Source organism: Micrasema longulum, unplaced genomic scaffold (assembly GCF_059751315.1).
Source record: "Micrasema longulum isolate JH-2025_06_02 unplaced genomic scaffold, ASM5975131v1 h1tg002519l, whole genome shotgun sequence".
Lineage (NCBI taxonomy): Eukaryota > Metazoa > Arthropoda > Insecta > Trichoptera > Brachycentridae > Micrasema > Micrasema longulum.
The window spans coordinates 39,032-51,189 of NW_028279660.1; the positions used below are offsets into that span (position 1 = coordinate 39,032).

General features: G+C 30.2%; 1 protein-coding gene across 1 annotated transcript in view; it reads left to right on the forward strand.

Annotated features, from left to right (window-relative positions):
* The first annotated feature begins 492 nt into the window (after positions 1-492).
* LOC148272040 (uncharacterized) overlaps positions 493-12,158 on the forward strand; it is a 41,014-nt gene continuing 29,348 nt past the window's right edge. The window contains exon 1 of the mRNA XM_088240596.1: positions 493-698. The gene's annotated coding sequence lies outside the window, so the exon portion shown is untranslated. The remainder of the gene's footprint in view (positions 699-12,158) is intronic.

Genomic DNA, 12,158 nt, shown 5'->3' on the forward strand with positions numbered 1-12,158 from the left:
ATTGCATTTTCAAATTTAATTTCCTTTTTAAAGTAGTAAATTTTTAAATTTTCAAGTTTTTACAAACTAATTATAAAAATAACAACTTTTAAAATTTAAACAAAAAGGCAAGCATTTCAATTTTAAAAAATATTTTTTATAACTGTTTCAAATATAAAAATATTTTTCCAATGTAAAGTAGTTGATTGCTTTTTAAATTGAAGGATTTTTTATGAAATAATTAAAGAAATTTGAGTAATGTCATTAGAGAAAGAGGATTTACCTTTCAAATAAGTTATAAATGAATTCAGCTATTATCTCGAAATTCTTAACAAAAAGGACATTCTATCTTAATGGTACAAAAGTATCAATTTCCTTAACCCATTTATCGTCCCAATTATTTTAAATTTAATTCTCCCTTGGAGATATTTGAATTTGGAATCGTAACGGATTTCCAGGACTTAGCGCATGCGTCAGACTTTCCTAGAAATGTGGTTTTCTCGGCTGTAAGCCAGTATACGGCTGTTGGCCGACTGGGATACACCAGAGGGGGTTTTGTCACCCGCGAATGGAAAAAAACCTCGAAACTCTTTTCGAGACCCCTTTTTGCAAGTCACGGGAAGACATTTGTTACTAAATTTGGTGAAATCACATTTGGCAATGTGATTTGTCATAAGGAGGGATGGATGTGGACAATGAAATTTTATTAAACATTTAAGGTAGGACATTTTTTGTAACCGATTTATATACCTACTTTTTGTACTTGAAAACTTCGTTTAAAACTTTTTAAAGCTAAAATTTTTATATTTTTTAATGTCAAATTGAATAAAGTATTTAAAAGTACTTTAGTCGGATTATGTTTTTCTGGTGTTTAATTTTTTTTTTTTAATTACAAGACAGTTGAAATTATACATGTTTTTGAATATCTAAAGAACCACATTAAACATTTTTCGTTCACAAGTTTTGCAAAATTAAAAATTTGGAAAGGTCATCCCATTACTAATTTAAAATGCGTGCGCATGCGCATATAAATACAATTATTTTACCATAGTTGTCAGCATATTTAGATATTAAAGCATTAGTTTTTATCTTAAATAAATATGTAACGTAAAGTAAAATTGTACAAAAAACCAAGATGTTTGAACTAAATTTTGTTTTTTTTTATAAATAATGTATTTTATTAGTTGAATAATTATACTGTTTTATTTTTAGAGTCTTAATAATTTGAAACAGTAGTTGAAATTTTTAATTTATTTTGAACACATCATTATCATCATTTCCTTTATGCACCTAATGGTGCATAAGACACTGCGTTGGTTTACCAATCGCAAAGAATAAAGATTGTTTTCGTTATATGAAGGTAAGATGATCAGTCTTATGCTTCAGGTACCAGTCCAGGGACTATAAAAGATTTTAGTGTAAAAACACCCCTTTTAATAGATATTTCATATATCAACCATGTCAGGAATCGAACCCAAGACCTCTAGCATGGTTGGCAAACGCGCTGACATAACACCACGAGGCCGACAATTTTAAACACAAATTGGTCTATTTTTTTTTAACATAATATTTAAAAAAAAAAATTATCGTCAGGTGTTCTTCCAAAGCTCAACTTAAAACCAAACCCTGGTTTTCAATTTTTTAAATATATCTTAGGTTAAAAATATTTTATTAAGAGTTAATAATTTTTCTTTATCAAGGTATGTTAGCTGTTTTTATAAAACTTCATTATTAATCAAATTGTATTAATTATCAACAACTTAAAAAAATATTATGTGGTCCGGTAAATAGTACTTGTGCCAACAATTATACAAAAAAAATTGTACTCCCTGGAATTACAACAAACTCCTTTTGGGTCAGAAACATAGTAACATAAAGGTATAGTTATATTAACATACGAAGATTTCAAGTTCGATTCTCAGTCAGTAATGTTGACTTTAATATTTATTTCAAAAATATGTTTGTTCACCGCTTTGTATATTATATTAATATCTTTGCTGATTTGATAAGCGTTTTTAAGAGGAAAGTTTTGCAATTATTTTCATTTTTGTTCATGCTTGCCATTTGTATTTTTCGTATTTATATTTTCAAGTTAATATCATAATATTTGTTTTCATATTTTTAAAATGTTTAATTTTTTCAATTCCCCAAATATTTTTGTAACTCACTTGCTGCGTACGGTTATAAGCGATAAGATTTTTATTTTTATTTGGTTTCATAATATATATGTCTACCTGTAAGTTTTTGGTAATTTGGTGTGATTGATTAAATCATTACCTTCACAATACAAATGATCGAGGTACTTTTTTTTCATGAAAGACCCACTAAGCCTCTATTAAGTGGCTTATCAACAGATGGGATAGAGAGGATATAGAAGAATGTATTGAAAAATACTTAACAACACCCAAACCAATTGAGAAAAAAATATGTTTGGATTTTTTTCTTAAAACTGGCGGGAATCGAACCCGCGACGCCAGTTTTACAGTTGGCCGTCTTATTAACTGCGCCACGGCGCCTGTCTATACGCTGGGATTAGTGTATCGATGTCGGGCCCAACGCACCTTTACAAATATTTGGATGAGGGAAAAATGTTTTTCAAAGTAGTTTCTTACGTTCGACAGAACAAAAAACGCGCTTTCAATAAACAATTATCATTAATTTAGATAAACACGAGTGTGTACGAGAAATGGTAAAATGATACCCTTAAAAATCTCTTTAAAGTCTGTCATTCTCTAGTCCATGTTTGAAATCGTTAATTAGTTTAACGAATGAGTAATTGATGAGGTCAAAAACCCGTTTTTGTAAGCAAGGAAGTATTTTGAAATTAATACAATGTAAGGAAGTAAATTTGAAAATTCCAATATCAAACAACAATGTTCTTTTTAATTAAAACTCTATGAACCGAATATTTCTGAAGTTTACGTTAGGACCGAATTTTTCCAACAGAATATATTAAAAATAAAACGATTCTATATTTTAAAATTTCATCGACTTCATGGTGATTATATTTTCATGATTTATGAGTTCCTAAAAATTAGGCGTCTCATTTTTAAGTGGAAGGGTGATGAATTCTTGACTACAGAATGTTTAAGTTTGTCCAGGGACTTAAATATTATTTTTTAAAACACTTTTATCCCATATTTTGGTGCAATAATAAAAAATATATCTGTGCTTGCCCAATTAGAATTCTGAATGAGCGATTTGGGTTCAATGACTACTCTCGAATAAAAAAATTCAAAACGAAAATTAAGTAAGGATAAGTCCGCCTTATTTTATAGTTTTAATACTTTCACTTACCATGCTTAAAATTATAGGTTTATTAAAATTCAGTAAATTTAATTACTTATCAGATTTGGAAAACATAATTGATTACCCATTTAATTACAAAATAATTGTTTAATGATTTTAACGAAAATGCTTTTAATTATTTCTAACTTTAAATTAGAAATAATTAATTTGAATTTACCCAAATATTCGAATTTTGTGGAGCTTTCAATGAGTTGTAAATGATTTACTACTAGAAAATGGGAATCGAGTTGGGGTAAAGTGGAATTCGAATCTGGGATCTCCGATCCCTGAACCTGCGACTCTAACCACGGCACCACTACCCAATTTTACACATTTTTTTTCACTATCGCAAATACCTAAGTAGATAATATTTTCTTTGGTTGTATTTTTTAACCGTAAATATAAATTTTCAGATACTGTTTGCCCTCTTATATATAAAATATTTATAAAAAAATTAAATTAAATATAAATAAATAAGTAATTTTTAATAATTGAATTTTCTCTTTTTTGTTACTGTTTTACAATCGTAAATTATTTTAATTTATTTTCTTTTATATGTGATATTAATACATATAACTTAATGTATTTTTAATATATCTGTGGTGTGTACGTAAAAATCTTATATGTAAATCTATGCATTTAAAGGGTTTATGAACCTGTCATAGGCTAGTTGAAGTTATGATAATTCACACTGAATCATATTTGTCATTTAAGAGGATATGCGGTTGCGGGAAATTTTGATAAATAGGTATTTAAACATGTTTTTTTGCAATTCTCTCGTGAATGCCCCCCTAAACAGTGCGAAAAATACGACTGCGCATCGGACTGTTTATACCTTCCTAAATTCTAAGAAATCGACATTTCGTTTTCCCGTTTTTGCACCCCAAAACTGATTTGTTTTGTTTTTTTTATAAAGTGTATCAGTATGATTTTTTTGCGTTTTTCAAAAACAGTTATCATATTTGTATACCGTACGTCCGAAGACGGCGGATAAAACTGGGAGAGTCTAAGGGTTTTTGGATGGTCCTAGGTCCTGTAGTAAAATATTTATAAAAAAAAAAACAATTTGGAAACGCTAAAAGTATATACATATATAATAAATAGAGTCTTATTTCAGGGAGAAAATACGAGAATACGTTTGTATGAAGAAAAATCAAACCGGGTTTCCTCTTAGTGTTCACATTTTTTGGAAGTTGTGTATAAAGCTTAAGTATTTGTTATTTCACATTATAAATGTATTTCATATGGGTGACATCTGTTGATCATTATTGAGCAATATAATTTTTGTGTGATTGATTTATTATTCCGTAATATATTTTACATCGCTAAAGTACACATTTTTTATTTTATTTTATATATTTTAAATCTTAAATAATTTATATGTGTATCTGTTAAAATAACATTGTATAAATATAGTCGTATATATATTTCATTTATAAATTGCTTAACACATAACGTTTTATGTCTTAACCAAAAGTTTTAATTAAAATACCCTTTTTTTTACCCGAAACCGAAAATCTATTCCAAATCATAACAACACTATGATGGATTGTTTATTGTTCTCCTATTTTTATAAATTTTGCCGTACATTTTCGAGAAATTACGCGGTATAATTAAATGATCTATTTTTTACGGCTGTAAATTTTTTTTTATCCAGTTTCCCGTAGCACTAAACTTCCTCATTGATAAAATTGATTACATTTTGTATTCGGCACAATAATCATAAAGCATACACGTGTTCAATTCAATTAGGAAACAGGAATTATTTCCCCAGACTTCTATGGACGTCAATACATCATTTAGAGTTTGGTATTGATCTGTCACCAGTTAATGGGGCAAAACTGATGTGCTGGTAAGTTTTGTAATTAACTCACCAAACATACACTTTGTCCAGACAAATAGGGCGACGGGGGTAGGGATGGCTCTCCCGGCCACGTCCAGGGAGGAATGGGGTGATGGTCGCCGACCTTCCACCAGAAGGGGTTGGTTCTGATCGTCCTTCACCCTCAAGAGGGGCTCATTTTACTATTCTCAGTTAGCCACTCGGCGAGGAAACATAAACCTAAGGGTTATGTATGATTTATCCGTTTTCATCACCCATTTTCTAGCAGAGGTGTAACCTGAAGTGGATCGGAGAATTATGAAGTGTGCGGATGTTTGTTTAAGAAATTATAGTTCCAGAACTGACGCCTAAAGCGTAAGTCCTATTATCTGACGCTTCAGCATATTTTTACAGTACAAAAAGGTTAACAAATAGCTGATAAAAAAAATTTGACTCATGAATCGGGCATTGATGAATTGATCAATTGATGAACTGTGATTATCTTAGCTTACTGTTTGAACTGCTATAAAATGGCCGATAGAGAGGTGGTGACAGCTGTGGTTGGCCCGATCGGACTTGTTTCTCCTGATTTCCTAACAAGTTAATGAACTAACATACCCTCTTACCATGAGAAATTGAAAAATTACTTTGAGAGTGATAGACAAAGTGTATTGAATGGAGTAAATGTAAATAAAAAAAACCTTTTACATCGATGTTTTTTTTCTTCATAAATTAAAACCTGTACATTGTTTTTGTAACGAATGGATCCAAAAAGAGGCCATAACACCTCAAGGATTCGGGTAAGTGGATACGTCTTTATTATTTTTTTTAGGAAAAAGGCGAAACAAATTATTTTAGATTGAAAATCATAATCTAAAAAAAATCTGTTTCCACTCCTTAGTTGGAGCGTATGGTGTCCGCAAACCCCGTAAAGGCATTTGTCCGTCAAGTTTTTTTTAATAATCGTCATTCATAATTTTAAAATCATACGTTTTTATGCATCTTGCTGAACTCAAGTAAATATACCGAAAAAACTGAAAAGTATTTAAAAGGTTTTTGAGTCCGGTTACGTAAATTGTGTGGTTATTTTTTAAGATGGATATTATGGAATTGGGTATGTAGAGCTGAATTCATTACCTAATTTTGAAATTATTTTGCAATTTTTATTGATTTTTACTAGGTGACCTATTATTCAAGTATATATATAATTTAATTGTTATATTTCCGGATCCATCCGCGGTCTAATTTTTTTACATGTTTTAGTTTTGTGTGTTATTTTTGTATTTAAAAAAAAAAAATTGCCGGAACGTACCAAAAATAAAAAAAAAAAAATATATCACGTCGTTATTTGTAAAGACAAAGATATTTTTTACCAACTTCATAGATTTTTATCGTAATATTATTAACAAGTAAATATGCTGTAAAAATCCAGTAAAATTAAAAGTGTTTTTGGATCCGGTCAAGTAAATTGTGATCATTTTTAACACTTTGTATCTCGGAGCCGTGTAAACACGTTATTATATAATCACGTTATTATATAACCACGCGTTGTGTCCCGGTCCCGTGTTTTCACGTGGTTTACCAGCTGTCTAAAAAAGTGCATTTTATTGACATCTAGTGACTTTTATTAGTACTTTTTCGCTGCTGGTAAACCACGTGAAAACACGGAACCGGGACACAACGCATGGTTATTATAATCACGTGTTTACACGTCTCCGGGATAAAAAGCACAAAAAAATGAGTGAGACCCTATATATGTGTGAACATTGCAATGCGCAATGTGGCTCTCCATAAAGGCCAATTTTGGCAAAACTATCATGCAAAAATGACAAATTTAATTGTTTTAAATAAATATGACGTTTAAATGAATTTAATTCGGTATTTTAAGGAACCCTTCACAAAGCAAGAACTTACACAAAAATAGGCCGAGCACAAGGTAAATTCTATGTGTATTCGGCCGGTATTCAAAGTGTTAAGATGGATATTAACTGAACTGAATTCATCACTTCGCTTGAAAATTATTGTTATTTCTTGATGGAAATGCATTTAAATTATAATGATAAAAAAATATATCGCGTCTCATTCAAATTTCTTTTTTAATTTTTACCAGTGACCGGGTTTTGTTGTGACCGATATCGCCAGAAGGTGGGATACTAAGCAAATAATTACTTATTCATTTTTGTTTTTATTTATTAAAAACATTTTTACACCTTTATTGAGTACAAAAACACAGCTAATACCATGCCTGTGAACTTGCCCTGCCCACTAGAAAATCCGTTAAAGTCGAGGCATCATGTATACACTTGTATCTGAGTAAACTGGTTTCTTCAAAACGTATTTCAGTATAATGTAATTGTAACATATTACAACAGAGATGAAGAAAATTTAAGAGAAGGTAATATAGAATTCTAGGCATATGAAAATAACATTTTCGGGCGTTGCCTAGTATGTAGGTAAAATAATTCAATTAGATGAATCTCACCCGCATAAAAAAAAGTTTCAGCTCCTTAACTTCACAAACATCAACAGATGAAAGAATTGAAGGAAAATAGATGTTCAAATATGGGCAGAATGGTGAAAATTACACAGTGTGTAAAGTTGCCACTTAAACCAGCCATTGACAGGTCATAAGCCCTGTAGATGCCTAGACTTCTATATTACCTTCTCTTAAATGTTCTTCATCTCTGTTGTAATATGTTAATAAAAACAGCTCCCCAGGGAGTTGAATCCAGTTCTTGTCTATAAAAATTTGGACAAACTCAAAATATTGTTTATAATGTAATAATCATTTCAGATTTTGTAAATATTTTTTTATCGAGTGTTTTTGTGTTTTGTTTTTCAGTTTGTGTTAATATATTTATACAGTGTTTTTTTGCAAATTTTTTTTAACATTAATTTTTTGTATCAATCAATTGTGCTTTCTAAATTTTTATTTTATGTTTTTGCAGTATAAAAAAACGCCGTTTAAGCTTATTATTATTAATTTATGTTTAAAGAATTGACTTTGTGGTCATACATTTTCACGAATATTAGTAAATATTAGTATATAACCACTTTACTGACTTTTTTAGTCTACCGGTGTAGTGATTGTCCTGACGAAGAGACAGTCACATCTTGAAACAGGTTGAACAAAAAAGTCGGTCAGTGGTTATACACTAATATTTACTAACATCAGTTATTATTATTTGTTTTATTTTAGGTTTAATTGTATTTTAATATGACAATTCAAATGCTTTTTCGTAACCCATGTATATGACGCATGTCATATGTGTTTATCAAATAAATAAAAAACAATAAAAAAATTCGTTGTGATTTTATTTTTCACTTATTATTGTTTTTATTTCGTGATTTTTAATTCCGACGTTAATTTTTGTCGTAGTCATTTAAAAATAGAGTGAAAATTAAACGAATGTAAATTAAATGAACCAGGGACTGAAATTATACAATAAACTACCAGACAAAACTAAACAAAAGACTCTGACTCTTTACAAAAGATATTAAAAATATTATCATGAACAATAGAACATGAATATAATTTTTTTTTAAATGAATGTAAATCCGTAAAGGTTAATAAATTAATTTAAAATTAAAAAAAACAATTAAAAAAAAATCTTTTGGGTCAAATACTCCTCTAAAAAACTCATCATATGTGATTCCATTTTAATAGGTATTAACTATTATTAATATTTAAAGCATTAACTTTATGGTCAAACATTTTACTAAATGTTATCAAATATTTGTATATAACCAATTACGGACTTTTTATGTCTACCGGTTTCGAGACGTACCCGTCTCTTCGTCGGGACACCAATTAAACCAACATGCAAACCAACATGCAAAACCCACTATACACCTTCACCATAGTTGTTGCATAAAAATATAAAACCAACACGACATGCATTTTAATAAGCGCATACACTGATTGGGACAAACATGCACTGATTAAATTGTAAAAATATTCTGTTGTTTGAGAATTAATAAAAAAGTATAGGGGATGGTAGAAGTATTTACTTGTTAATCGTAATTTTGCGAAAGTAATTTCAGTTTGTAAGCAATTATTACAATTCATGAAATTTCCATCAATCACAAGATTCTGGAATATCTTAGAGACAGATCATCCTTCATCGTAGCGCCATTTGGTGTAGGTAACGAATATTCCTGGGAAAATATATATTTATGCATTATTTTCGGTCAGAGCGTGCTCCGTCTCCCCGTTACCCCCTCCTCTCCCTGCCCGTGAACCTAACACACGATATTTCCCGTGTTAATTAAAACAACACATCCCGCGTTAACAGAGTTACGGTCCCAACGTTGAGCGTGAGTTGGTTGCTACGTGATCGGTTTCTGGTCTTTGTTGGTCCTACTTAGTCCGTTCCTATATTCCAGGGGCGCACTTAAAATACATATTAATATTATATAAGTCAAAACTTAGAGTTAAGTTTTCCTTTAGGTGTAGTTATTAATTTTATTCTTATTGATTTTTGTGAGTGCCACACCAGAGTATTGTTGCTTTGGTGGGTAATTTTTGTAGAATAGAGATTAAAAAAAAATATTTTTTTTGTAAAAAAAGAAATATTTTCATTCTTATGATTTACTCAAATATTTAATTTTAAGGGCCATTTTCAACGAGTTGTAAATAACTCAATATTAGAAAATGGAATCAAGTTGGGGTAGAGTGGGATTCGAACCACAGACCTTTGGTCCGTGAGTCCGAGACACTAGCCACAGGACCACAACCCGATCTTTAATAAAGAAGTTAAAATATTTTATACGATCCACTAAAGATCTTTAATTTTGTAAGAGATCTTAACTAACTATCGCCAGGAGAGCAGTTATTTTATTGATTTGCTCACATTTTTCATATAACTTCATATTTTTAACTCAAAACTTTTGCATTGTCAATCAGTATTAACATTAGTTTTGTGACGATATAAAACACGAACACACCGTGTATTTTAAAGTTTAAGATTGAATAAAGAAACATGGGCACGTGTCCTGAAGTCATAAGACTAAAATATGTGTTTAATTTGAACGAATAAACAGTACATTGAAAGCACCACCCGGATCCAAATTATAAGTCCTGTGGCCTCTTTTCAAATAACATCGCATATTGCAAAAAACATTTTTTTTTTCAAAAACTCCTGTGCTTCCAAAATATTCAAGCTTTTTTATTTTTTGAGAATTTACATTTACTGTTTCCAATGACTCTATCGCCGTCAGAGCAACCTTAGTATATACAATTAATTTGTCTGTCATCCTCATTCTAATTTTCCCAATTCTGGTGGTGGTATGGTATGTCAGTTCATTTGCTTGTTAGTAAACCGGGAGAACCAAAACCACTATCACCCCTACGCTCGCCAAATAATTCAAAGCTATTAATTCTAAAAGGTAATCATTGTTCATAAATTTATTATATTTCTAGCACCTATTCAAGACGAAAACCTAGCATCAACCTTTTTAAAATCTGGCATCATCCCAGTATAGATCTATCAACCGACCTATTAACCAACCTAACAATAACGAATAAACAGTATAAAAACAATTGAGGCTAGTTTTCGTCCCTTGGGTAGTGCCGCAGACTCCTGATCATGAGGTCCGATCTGAGAATCCGCTTTACCACAACTTGTTAACCATTATCTAACAGTTTTTTTTACGACTAAAAGCAAATAGTATCAAAATTTAGTAAATTGTAAGAACGCCAGAATTTATTTTTTATCATATACTCGTAGCATGTATCACGGACTCACAAATCATAACGACGGCTCAGTTTCATACAGAGATAACTAGTTTTGAAAAAATGGCCCCTCAAAGTTTTGATACATCGAAATTGATTTATGACAAATAATAAATTATTTTGCCGTAAGTGCAGTATAAATGTTATGTTATATTTATGTAAAATATACACACTATTGTTAAGATTAAAGTTGTAATGCAAATTATCACAACGTTTGAATTAGTTATGCAGCTAAGATATTGAGTTCATATAATATATTTCTATACGAAAACATCTGTCTAATAAGAGAAAACTAATAATTCTAAAGAGTTAGGTTTTTTTTTATACAATGAATAATATATCTCAGAACATAATTTTTTTGAGATTTCGCTCTAAGGAACTAAACCATCGATAGGACCGAAGTTTGAACCCCACTCTACCAAAACGTAATAGGGAAATATCACTTATTTTCGCAGTGTTAGTTAGAAGGTCAAAAAAATACTCTTCACTAAAAAAAATTTTTTTTTACTACTTTTTAGTGGCATAAAAAAATTTGAAAATTTTTAATTTTGGATTCCCGCAAAAACGATCATTCCATTGGCCACGCCCCTAATACGTCACGATTTATGTTTATTTGTTCCTGACCATTCAAATTTGTTAAGAGCATTGTCACGAACACTGACGTCACAACTATCAAGGCCAAACACGTCGCGTTTTTCTAGAGACATATTTCAAAAACAATTCTTTTTTTATTTAAAATATGAAAACATTTCTCCACAATATTCACATTGATTTTGAAAATACAATGATTATTCTAAATCCACTTCATATCGGTATTCGTAGTGTGTGATATTTCCCTTTTTCAATTTTTAATTTCTAATCTACAACTCATCAAAAATGGTCCGCAATATTATGATTTTTTTTTGAACTATAATTTTTTTGGTTTTTTAAAATATTTTTATCACATTTGTAATAGCTTCATAAAAAATGTTACTTATTTTATTGTAACTAAATATACTGAGTGAGTCAGTTAATAAATACATTATAAATTTATAACATATTTCGAATTGGATCAAAGGAACAACAAAGACACATATTTAATTTACATAAAATAATCGACCCCCAATTTAAATAATTGTGAATCACTACGGAGTTTCGAATTAAAATTTCTCGTCAAAGTTGATTTTGTCATTGAGAGTGTTCATGCTCAATATACTCAACCCTGATAACAGGCGTTGCAATGCAATCCGAAATATTGGCGATAACTACGACACGGGGCACAATAACCCAGAAAAATGAATTGAAGAAAAAATTATCTGAACGGCAGTGAAAAATGGAAGAACTTTGATATTTCTG